At 44.7% G+C, this 9,761-nt stretch overlaps 1 protein-coding gene across 1 annotated transcript in view; it reads right to left on the bottom strand.

The window, feature by feature from the left end:
* ANTXR1 (ANTXR cell adhesion molecule 1) overlaps window positions 1–9,761 on the bottom strand; it is a 243,937-nt gene that overhangs the window by 18,491 nt on the left and 215,685 nt on the right. The gene's annotated exons all lie outside the window — the stretch shown is intronic.

Here is a 9,761-nt window from a genome sequence, read left to right as displayed (position 1 = left end):
GTCCATCCTGGTTGCCTTTATTGGGACAGCGCAGAGTCACCCCAGGTGCCTGCATGGGCCTCTAACTCTGGAATTCTTCCCAGCCTTCTCCCCCTGGCTTTTAGCATCTCTTGCCTCTTGATCACTGCTTTAGCCCTCAGATTGATGAGACCTTTGGAAGGACCTTGACCTTCATCTTCCTTGGTTTCATGACTTGCCCCACATCCCTCCCCAATTGGTGGGTCTTTCACCAGACCCTACCCAACAGGGCTGGGAAGTGGTCTGGAGCAGGTGATTACATATACCTGGCAAGAATAAGGTTGCCTCTAAAAAATGGACAAGTCAGGCTTTTCATCAACTTGCCTTGTGTTCCCTCTCCCTGCACTACAATTTAAATCTAACTCAGTAAGGCTGTACAGTTGGCTTCTCATATCCTTGGATCCCCCATCTGCAGATTTAACCAGCTGTGAATTGAAAATACTAGGAAAAAAAGCTACATTGTTGCTGACGTGTACTGTGTAGTTAAGCCTGTGATGGTTGAGTCTAGACTAAATATGCACAGACTTATTTTGTCCTGATTCTCTATACAATACAGTATGACAACTATTTATATAGCATTTACATGGTATTAGGTGTTATAAGTAATCTAGAGATATTTTAAAGTATACAGGAGGATATGTGTAGGCCATATGCAAATACTACACCATTTTGTATGAAGGACTTTAGTATCTTCGGATCTTGGTATCTACTTGGTGTCCCGAAACTAATCTTCTACAGATACCTGAGGCAACTGAACTGTCTAAGTAACTGTGTTTGTTGGCTTGGCAAGGGCAGTTTGGGAATGTAAGTTGCTTTTTGGAAGAAAGCCTTCTTCCCACTCACCTGATTTGGAACGACTGAGAGCTTGGGGCTAGGAATCGGCCTGGACTGCAGGAGACAGGACAACATACAGAGAACCTTCACCTCCTGATCGGTTTCGCTGACTCAGTAAGAGGTATGAATGTGAAGGCCTCTAAGAGGCTGCCTTTAAGTGTAACACCAAGTTCTTTACCTCTAAGTAGCATGAGGAAAGCATGTTTTCTAAGGGGCTCTAGTCCACACTGCACATGAGCAAAGGGCAAAATCTTCCTCCAGGTAGTCCAGTCTGCCATTGTCTCCTGCCTCCTAACTAGTCTCTGAAGCCTGGTGGCCCCTTCCCAATACATCCACAAAGCAGTCAAATGAGCCTAAACATCACAGGGTCATGCCACACCCCAGATCCCTTCCCCAGCTTCCATGGCACAAGACTGAGATCCAAAATACCGAAGTGCCAGCAAGGCCCTGAATCATCAGCCTCACCTCCTGCCGTGCTCCCCTTTCTCCCCTGTCCAACCCTGCAGCCTCCTTTCAGATCCACGGTCATCCCCACTTCATGACCTCTGCCTGTGTTCGGCCTGGGACATGCTTCCCCCCCAGGCTTGCTTGGCTAAATTCTATTCACACCTCATGTCTCAGCTCAGACGCTTGTCAGAGAGGTTTTCCCTGCCTATACCCAGTTTCAGTGAGGTCCACCTGCTCATTTTTTTCCTGGGTTCCTGCCCTTTTCTTTATCATGCTTTGTCAATTATTTGTGTAACTCTGTCACTATATGGCAAGCTTTTTGTTGACCACTGCATTCCCTTCGCCACCCAGAGTCAACACACAGGCCTGCTAGAGTATCTGTAAAATAAAGGAAAGAAGCAGCAGACCCTGCTTTCTAGGAAGGTGGTGAAAATTTGTCAAATTTCACCAAGCCCTGTGAACATTATGATCCTACTTGTATCCTGTGAATAAGCTTAAAAGTCCATCTAATGGGCATGAGTGGTCAACATTATATCTATAACAGCCATGACTTATCCAAACCTTATATATGTTATTCTGAAACCTCGTCCCAACCTGGTAAAGTAAGTATCACTATCTGCATTGTAACAATAGAGAACTGGAGGCTCTGAAAGGCTCAGACCCTTCTCCAGGGCCACAGGAACAGGAAACAGCAGGGTCAGGATGCAAATCTAGTTTGGTTTGCCTTTGCAGCTGATGTGCTTTCCTCTCAGTGCTGCTGCCTTAGAACTGTGTCCCTTAGCATTTCTCCAGCCTCCAGGCATTAGGGGCTCCAGGGATGCTTGAAGGGCCTCTCCAAGCAGGGTCTGGGGTTCTGGTCACAGCAGTCAACTCTGGAGTGAATTCAGCCAGAACCCAAGTAAGCCCTGTGAATCCAGACAGTCCAGGGTAAAGAGAGGCGACCTCATGCTGAGTAAGGGCAATCTTTATTCTTTGTCTGAAGACCCTGCTATGGGTGATGGTGGGTGCTAGTGGTTTGGCCTACTCCCCCTTCTGGTGCCACTGCCACCAAGCCCTTCCAGCTCAATGAGGCAGAGGATTCCTGAGGCTGGGAGACGTGGCTGGACCAAGGCTGAGGAATGCAGTGGTGAGGCAGTGTGGGGACACACCGCAACTGGAGCAGCTCTGTTTTTCTGGGAGCTTCCGCTGTGACATGGCATAATAATGAGTAAGGAAGAAGCCCAGTAGAAGTAGCAATACTTTTTGTCCTCTTTCAGTCCATCATAATTTCCACTTGGTCCTTCCATGTTTTCTAGCCTTCTATCTCCAAGGGCAGGGACTTTTATTGTCATATTACTTGGTCTAAAACAAGCTTCTGGAGGAGCTTCAGACACTTAGTAATTCAGTAAATAAGCTGCCGGAAGGGGTGGGAGGATCACACGGCGGAGCTGGAGAGTGTGCATTGTCATTCTCTCCGAACTCCATTATTCTCAGCTCAGCCCTCTCCTCCATCCTGTCTCCTTCTTTGCTTCTTCCCTACCCATGATGTGAATTCCTCTGGAGTGAGCTTTGCCTTGAGATATCCTCTTCCTATCCCCTCCATCCCAGGCATGTCCAGCCTACTGCCGGGTCTGGAGTCTCAGCATTAGGGGCCTCTGTGGGCATCTCACAGAGATCCTTCTTAAAATGCCAACATGTTACCCGGGAAGGAAATTCCCTAGACATTGGCACACAGCAGCATGTGGGTTTATCAGCAGAATTTTCTAGCCTTTTGAGGCCAGGGAAAGGGCACTTAGGATTGTTAAGTTTGAAGTGCTGGCGGTCTGAAGAAAGGGATATAGGAAGGTCAAATTTTGGTGGGAGTGGGGGAGGCAAAAAGATAAAAGCATACAGAGCACCAAAGAGATAGCGTGCAAGGGGCTGGCTGGGACGTAGCACATGAGCTCATCTACCTCGGCTGGGAGGACCACAGGAAAGGGAGGGAAGGGGACATCAAAGATATGTACGTGCATCTTCTGACTCAGGGCTTCTCTTCCCAAATGTGAGCAGAGAACTCCAGAGAGATGGTTTAATCTCCAAGGAGATTTCTTTCATCTGTTAGTCACATGGACAATGTAGACTACTGGTCACAGGGTTTTACTATTTTAGGAATACTTTCATAAAAGGGAGTGGGGTTGAACTCCTCCGCTCCTTGCATCATTTCAAAGCTGTCAGATTTACGTGTTGTGGGAAGGAAGAGCAGGATCTCTGCACATGTCTGAGGATGGCCATGCGGGGCTGTACCAGGACATCGGACAATCCTATGTGTCTCGTGAAGAGAGCACTTGAGCTAATGGTGGGGCTTGGTAGACACTTCTTAAAAGAATGGAATGCAAGCCCATTTTCTGAACTTTTGAACTAGGATTTACTAGCTTAGGTGGAGATCTGGGGGCAGGAGAGTGAGGGGCAGGGATGGGAAAAGGTGGGGAAGATACTGTGAAGAGCAGCAAAGGAACCCTGCACTTCATCCTTCCCAAGGACAGAGGAGGAGGAGCTATAGCCCAAATCAGAGGCCACCTACTCTCTGGGTTACTCTAGACCATTCTCAAAGTGTATCAACACAATATTCAGTGAATAAGAATCAACAGTGGTTTCAATCCATGGGTTTCAGGGAAGTTGTCAGTCATGTAAACATTACTACTTCTTTCAGCTTCTGACATAATTATCACACACAAGCTGACTAAAAGGGCAATGTCTCTTACAGGAGTAAGGGGGAAATTCTCAACGTTCATATGCCTTGAACAAGACGACCCTATGTAGTTTTTTTTGTTTTGTTTTTGTTTACAGAGACAGAGAGAGAGAGAGAGAGAGAGAGAGAGAGAGAGAGAAACAGACAGACAGGAAGGGAGAGAGATGAGAAGCATCAATTCTTCGGAGAGAGAGAGAGAGAGAGAGAGAGAGAGAGAGAGAGAGAGATAGGAACAGACAGGAAGGGAGAGAGATGAGAAGCATCAATTCTTCGTTGCAACACCTTCATTGTTCAATGATTGCTTTCTCATATGTGCCTTGATCAGGGGGCTACAGCAGAGTGAGTGACCCCTTGCTCAAGCCAGAGACCTTGGGCTCAAACCAGTGACCTTTGGGCTCAAGCCAGTGATCATGAGGTCATGTCTATGATCCCACACTCAATCCAGCGACCTGTGCTCGAGCCGGCGACCTAAGGGTTTTGAACCTGGGTCTTCCACGTCCCAGTCCTATGCTCTATTTACTGCGCCACTGCCTGGTCAGGCCTATGTGTTTTCTTTTGACTTGCGCCTGCCAGAGAAAGCCTGGAGTTTGTATTGATATATGTCATCTTTTAAAGGCTATCGACACAGTTTTTTTAAAATTTTTTTTTATTACCTTAAATGCTACTCTAGAGGCAGGGGCTCTGGTCATATGGTCATAGTAGGTGGCATCCAACCTGGCTGTTGGCAGGCCCAAGTAGAGGTACTAACATGGTTTATGCACCAGAGTTTAATTCACAAAGGGGAAGGGTGGAGGTGTGATTTTCTTTCAGTTTCCATAGCTCAGTGGGAACTAAAACTGGGTACACATTTACATTTGAGATCACACAGATTATCTGTAATACTCTAATGTTAAGCCATTTTCTCCTTTAGGAAATTCCTATTTGTTTCCCTAGGCGCGGTCTTGCCTGAGTTTCAGAGATTTTTTTCTTTTAACACTTCCATTTGATTACTTTGACTAAACGGATCCAACACTCAATGAAAATACTATATATATATATTTAACTTTAGGCAAACCTCCTAAAAAATTAACACATTTTTTGGTTATTTTGGTCACAATAATGGTGATGTTGTTTTCCAAGTGCCAGCCCTTGTTTGAACTGAGTTTCAAAGATGATCTCTAAGTCTGACTCAGCCTTAATAGATCTAAAGAAGACAGTGTGATTTTGCTAATGTAGACTGCTATCCTGCCAATGATAGCTCTCTTTATAGTTTACGTTGTGCAAGAAAACTTAGAACTTTCATCTCTCCAGGTTGGTGAATTGGTAGGAGGGAAACTCACAAACCAAAGACAGAAAACAGTGGGAAGGGAAAGTAAGGGATTTAGAAAGGGACACAGATGACAGCTGAAGAGTCATAGACACTGTCTGGGTGAGAGTGACATAACAGGTTCTTTCTAATATCATCTCAGAAGAGGAGCTGGCTGAGGAAGGCATGGCACTGCCTCTGGACTGACAGTGTCTGAGCTGTTGACCACTGAGTCACTCTTGTCTGTACAACTTTCCTTCCTATTTGTGTGCCCCTGAAGTGACCTCAGCTGTCGATCATTGTCCCGTGAGCACAGGCTCCGGGGGGCCTTCTGAGTTGAGGGTGACTGCTCAGAGCTGCTCTGGGTGGGAGGAGAGCCCTTTCTTTTCTGACTTCTCTAGGAGCCCCACGGGCTCCCAAAGTGTGGACTATGATGGGAATGAAGGGGCTCTTTCTGAAGGTGAATCACTAACGTGTGCATTCTTTAAAATTTGTATTCAGAAAGTGCCTTAAAGAGTTCAAAAAGGAACAGTTTTAGAAAGAGATTATGACAGTATAATTTATGCAAGATACATGTCAGAGAAGGTTCTGGGCTGGGCACAAATGATTTTTAGACCATAAATGTCAGAGTCTCATCGCTTTAGAACACAACCCTTCTTGTGAATGAGGAGTGTCCTTTGAAAAGCTTATCTTGATGTGTCTGCACTGGGGGCTGGGGGCTGGGGCGCTGGTCCTGCTCTGTTTCAGTCTAAGGAAACCTAGATAGGGATGCTGCCTCCTCTAGGACCTCTCCCTCGTCAGCCCCTTCCTCACCATTCAGCCATTCCGGGGTCCTCCCCGCCCCTGGCCTGCTGTTCTCCTGACTGATGTTTAGCCAAGTACCAAGTAGTCTCTAGGGGAAAAGACAGTTTTCTTTTCCTTTTTTTTTCTTCTGGTTTTACAGAAACCAGAAACATTACTAGTGTTACAGAGAATAATAATATTTTTTAGTGGGGGCAATAATAGTATTGTCACTCTTGAATTAACACTAGGAAAATATCATTGTCCACTTAAGACCACTGAAGAACACTGAACATTGGCTTTTTAAGCTCTCAATGTTTTCCAATTTTAAGGGTTCAAATCTTGGGCCAGACTGCCAGAAAACATTACCTCATCATACTCTGTCCCTGGGTAACAACAACAAAAAAGTATGAACTAAATGAAGATTAAATTTCATTCCAAAGCTCTGAGTTCAAAACCTTGGGGGATCACTAGAAAAATAAAATGTCTAAAAGACCAGAGAATGATTTTTAATGATGGTGACCTTGCCAATGAGCGTCTGGGAGACTTGGGCCACAGACATGAAGGTGGTGCTGGATGTAATGTAAACAGAGGTGGTCACGGCAGAGAACCACAGTGTCCCAGTGTGACCAGCCACTCACACCTCCTCACTGGGGCTTTGATGCAATGGCCTGAAACATTTCTACCCACTGGGGAGCCTGGCTCAGACATCACAGATCCAGTTCAACAATCATCCCATAATGCTCACATCTGCTTTCTTCTCTCTCTTCCCTTAAATTACCATTTTTTTCCATTAAATGAAAACAATTATGAGCATTAAAAACTTTATGTTTGCAGCAAAGGGTTCTCTTGCTGAAACCAGAACTTTCTTGGGCAAAAAATACATCTGCAGGGTCTGGATGAGATCAGGCGTTGCTTGTTCAATATCTCAAGCCCAGAAAGATCAGCTGATTCTTGAAGGCAATGACATTGAACTTGTATTAAATTCAGCTGCTCTGATTCAGCAAGCTACCACAGCTAAAAACAAGGCTATCAGAAAACTTTGGAGGGTGGTATCTGTGTTTCTGAAAAAGGAACAGTTAGTAGGCTGATGAAGAAGATCTAAGTTGTCCAGCTTCAGAAATGACAAGATGCTAGGTGAGTCCTCAGACTTATTTGTGATATTTTGAAGATGTAATAAAAGTCATGTATTAAAAAATAAATAAATAAAAAGTTTTATGGGGGGGAAAAGAAAGAGAACAAAATGCCCTGAGGCTCACTGTCCCACCATGACGACTGTTAATGGTTGGAACCTGTATATATCTCTACATTTTACTGCTTTACATTTTAATGGACCGAATCCCCTATTTTCAGGTGAAGCAACAGGAACCAGAGAGCTTGCTTTATTTATTTATTTATTTATTTATTTATTTATTTATTTATTTATTTATTTATTTTCCTAGAGGGTAAAACTGTCCAGGCAAAAGTGAATGGTCCCACTGACAGTGTCTGTTTGAGCTGCCCCATGACTGGAACTGAGACCCTATGCAATGCTTTTATTTGCTCTCCCGTCTCCCTTTTCACTCTCATTCACTTTACAGGTAGAATTATGATACAGAAACAAGACAGAGCTTCCTCTGGAGAATTTAAATGAGATAATCTCTGAACTTGATATAAGGGCTAAGAACACCCCCAAACTCTAATATCGGACATGAGATTTTACTGTATTTGAGGCACACAGAGGTATATAGATACTTTTTGAAAGGTGTCTGTAAGTAGGTCTCACTGGATGTGACTGTTTTGGGGAACAGTGTTCACTGGATTCTGGTCCTCTGTAACCGGAGGGTCTCTTTATAACTTCTGGTCAACAAGCAGCCACTATAACTGTTGGGTGTCATTTAAAAGCCCCATACTATTGCAAAATAAAGAAAATCCCTTCCCATATGTTTTCACTTCTCAGGGTACAAATGAATACTGCTGATATCCTTCCTGGAGTATTCCATCCATCGCCTCTGTTCTGTAAGTGAGGTTTTATTTAACAGACCTTCATTTTATTATGACGGTTCTTATGGGACATACCAAATAAAATCGCCCTTTGTATTTGAGGTAATGGTAATTTCTTTAGGAGTCTCAAAACAAATTTGACAGAAGGAAGAGGAATCATTGGAGCCCAGGCACCTCCAGGGTCAAATGCCCCATCCTTTAGTTTCATAGTTGGTTAGTGGCAGGCAGCCCCTGACAGTCTCTGCTCAGTGAGATAACAATGGACCCTGTCTTTACAATCCACCAGAGGGGAGCAAACCATTTGCTCCATAATTCCATTCTAAGAAGCACATTCACCTGAAGCTAAGACATGGAATATATGTTTTGAGAACCTGTTTTTAAAGTAATGAAGAAAATACACACACCTGCTGTAAGAGCAATTATTATCATTTATAATTATGACATAGTACTAAGTGGCCTTTTATGGGATATACACAAGCTGTCACAGACCCTGAGGTTTTAAAGCAATGACTTGTTGCTCCATCAACAACACATGGGAAAATTCTCAGTTAATTGTTTATTTACCTGCATGTAAGTGTTTCTCATCATTCTAGCCACAAGTGGGAATATATGCTGGATGAGAAAACGCAGTTGCAGAGAATGATATTCAACTGTAACTGTTTGATTTGCCCTGGAAATCAAAGTCCAGCACAGCGTGGTCTGTAGGTCCCTTCGGGAGCTCTGTGTGGCCGCAGCAGGGATCACCACTCCCTTATATGTCTGGAAACACTGAGCCACAAGGAGGAAGGTTAGGGCACAACTCCAAGGTTTCTCTGTGCCCATGAGACTGACTTGGCTTCTTACGTGGATAATACTGTTAAATATTATTGCCTGTTCAATAGGTGGAACCATGAACAATATAAATGGTAACCAACACAGACAATGAATTAGCTGGCCTCCCATGTCTTTAAATCATGGCACTAACTCAGAAAATTTAATAAATGCACAGAGCTACTGTCCTCAGAACAGAGAGACAGTTTCTACCCAATAAAAATTTCCTTACAGTATATTACTTTGGTTTTCAATAGCTACAAGCCTATTTAAAAAATACTCAGGAAGCAGAGAGATCATAACAGGACAGGGGAACTTCCTGATGGTGGAGGAGGCTGTGGCCAAGGTCAGAGCTGCTGGTCTGGAGCAGCTCCTGTCTGAGGAACAGGATACACGGGCATTTTCCGCCACATGTGCTGATGACTCCTGGCTGGGAAGCATGCCTGAGGCATGGGAGAATGGAGCCAGGATGCTAGAGACAGCAGGACATGCTGGAACAACGGGCTAAATTAAATAGGACAGTATTTAGATTAAAAGCCAGGTCTAGCACTTAAGTAGAGAAAACCAGTTCTGGCATGCAGGATCCCTGGCCCAGTCACAGATTGGGTGAAGAGGGCCTGGGGGTTTCAGACCGTCTGACCAACCCAAGTCAGCTGTGTGGCTGCCCAAGGAAAGCGAATGGATTTTCAGGCCATGTGGGGAGGTCAGGCCTCTCCCTCCGGGGACCAGCCTACTCCATTCAGCTCTGTGGTGATGAGACCACACCTGCTGTTCAATTGGGCGCACTCAGTTGGAGAGGGCTTTGGGTGAACTGGGAAACCTCCCAGGAGAGCTACTTGATCCTAAGCATCACCTGGGCTCCTTGTTAAAAACACGAATGCCAAAACCCTACCCTAG

This window comes from Saccopteryx bilineata, chromosome 3, assembly GCF_036850765.1.
Source record: "Saccopteryx bilineata isolate mSacBil1 chromosome 3, mSacBil1_pri_phased_curated, whole genome shotgun sequence".
NCBI classification, from domain to species: Eukaryota; Metazoa; Chordata; class Mammalia; order Chiroptera; family Emballonuridae; genus Saccopteryx; species Saccopteryx bilineata.
This window is presented reverse-complemented; position numbering and strand designations above follow the sequence as displayed.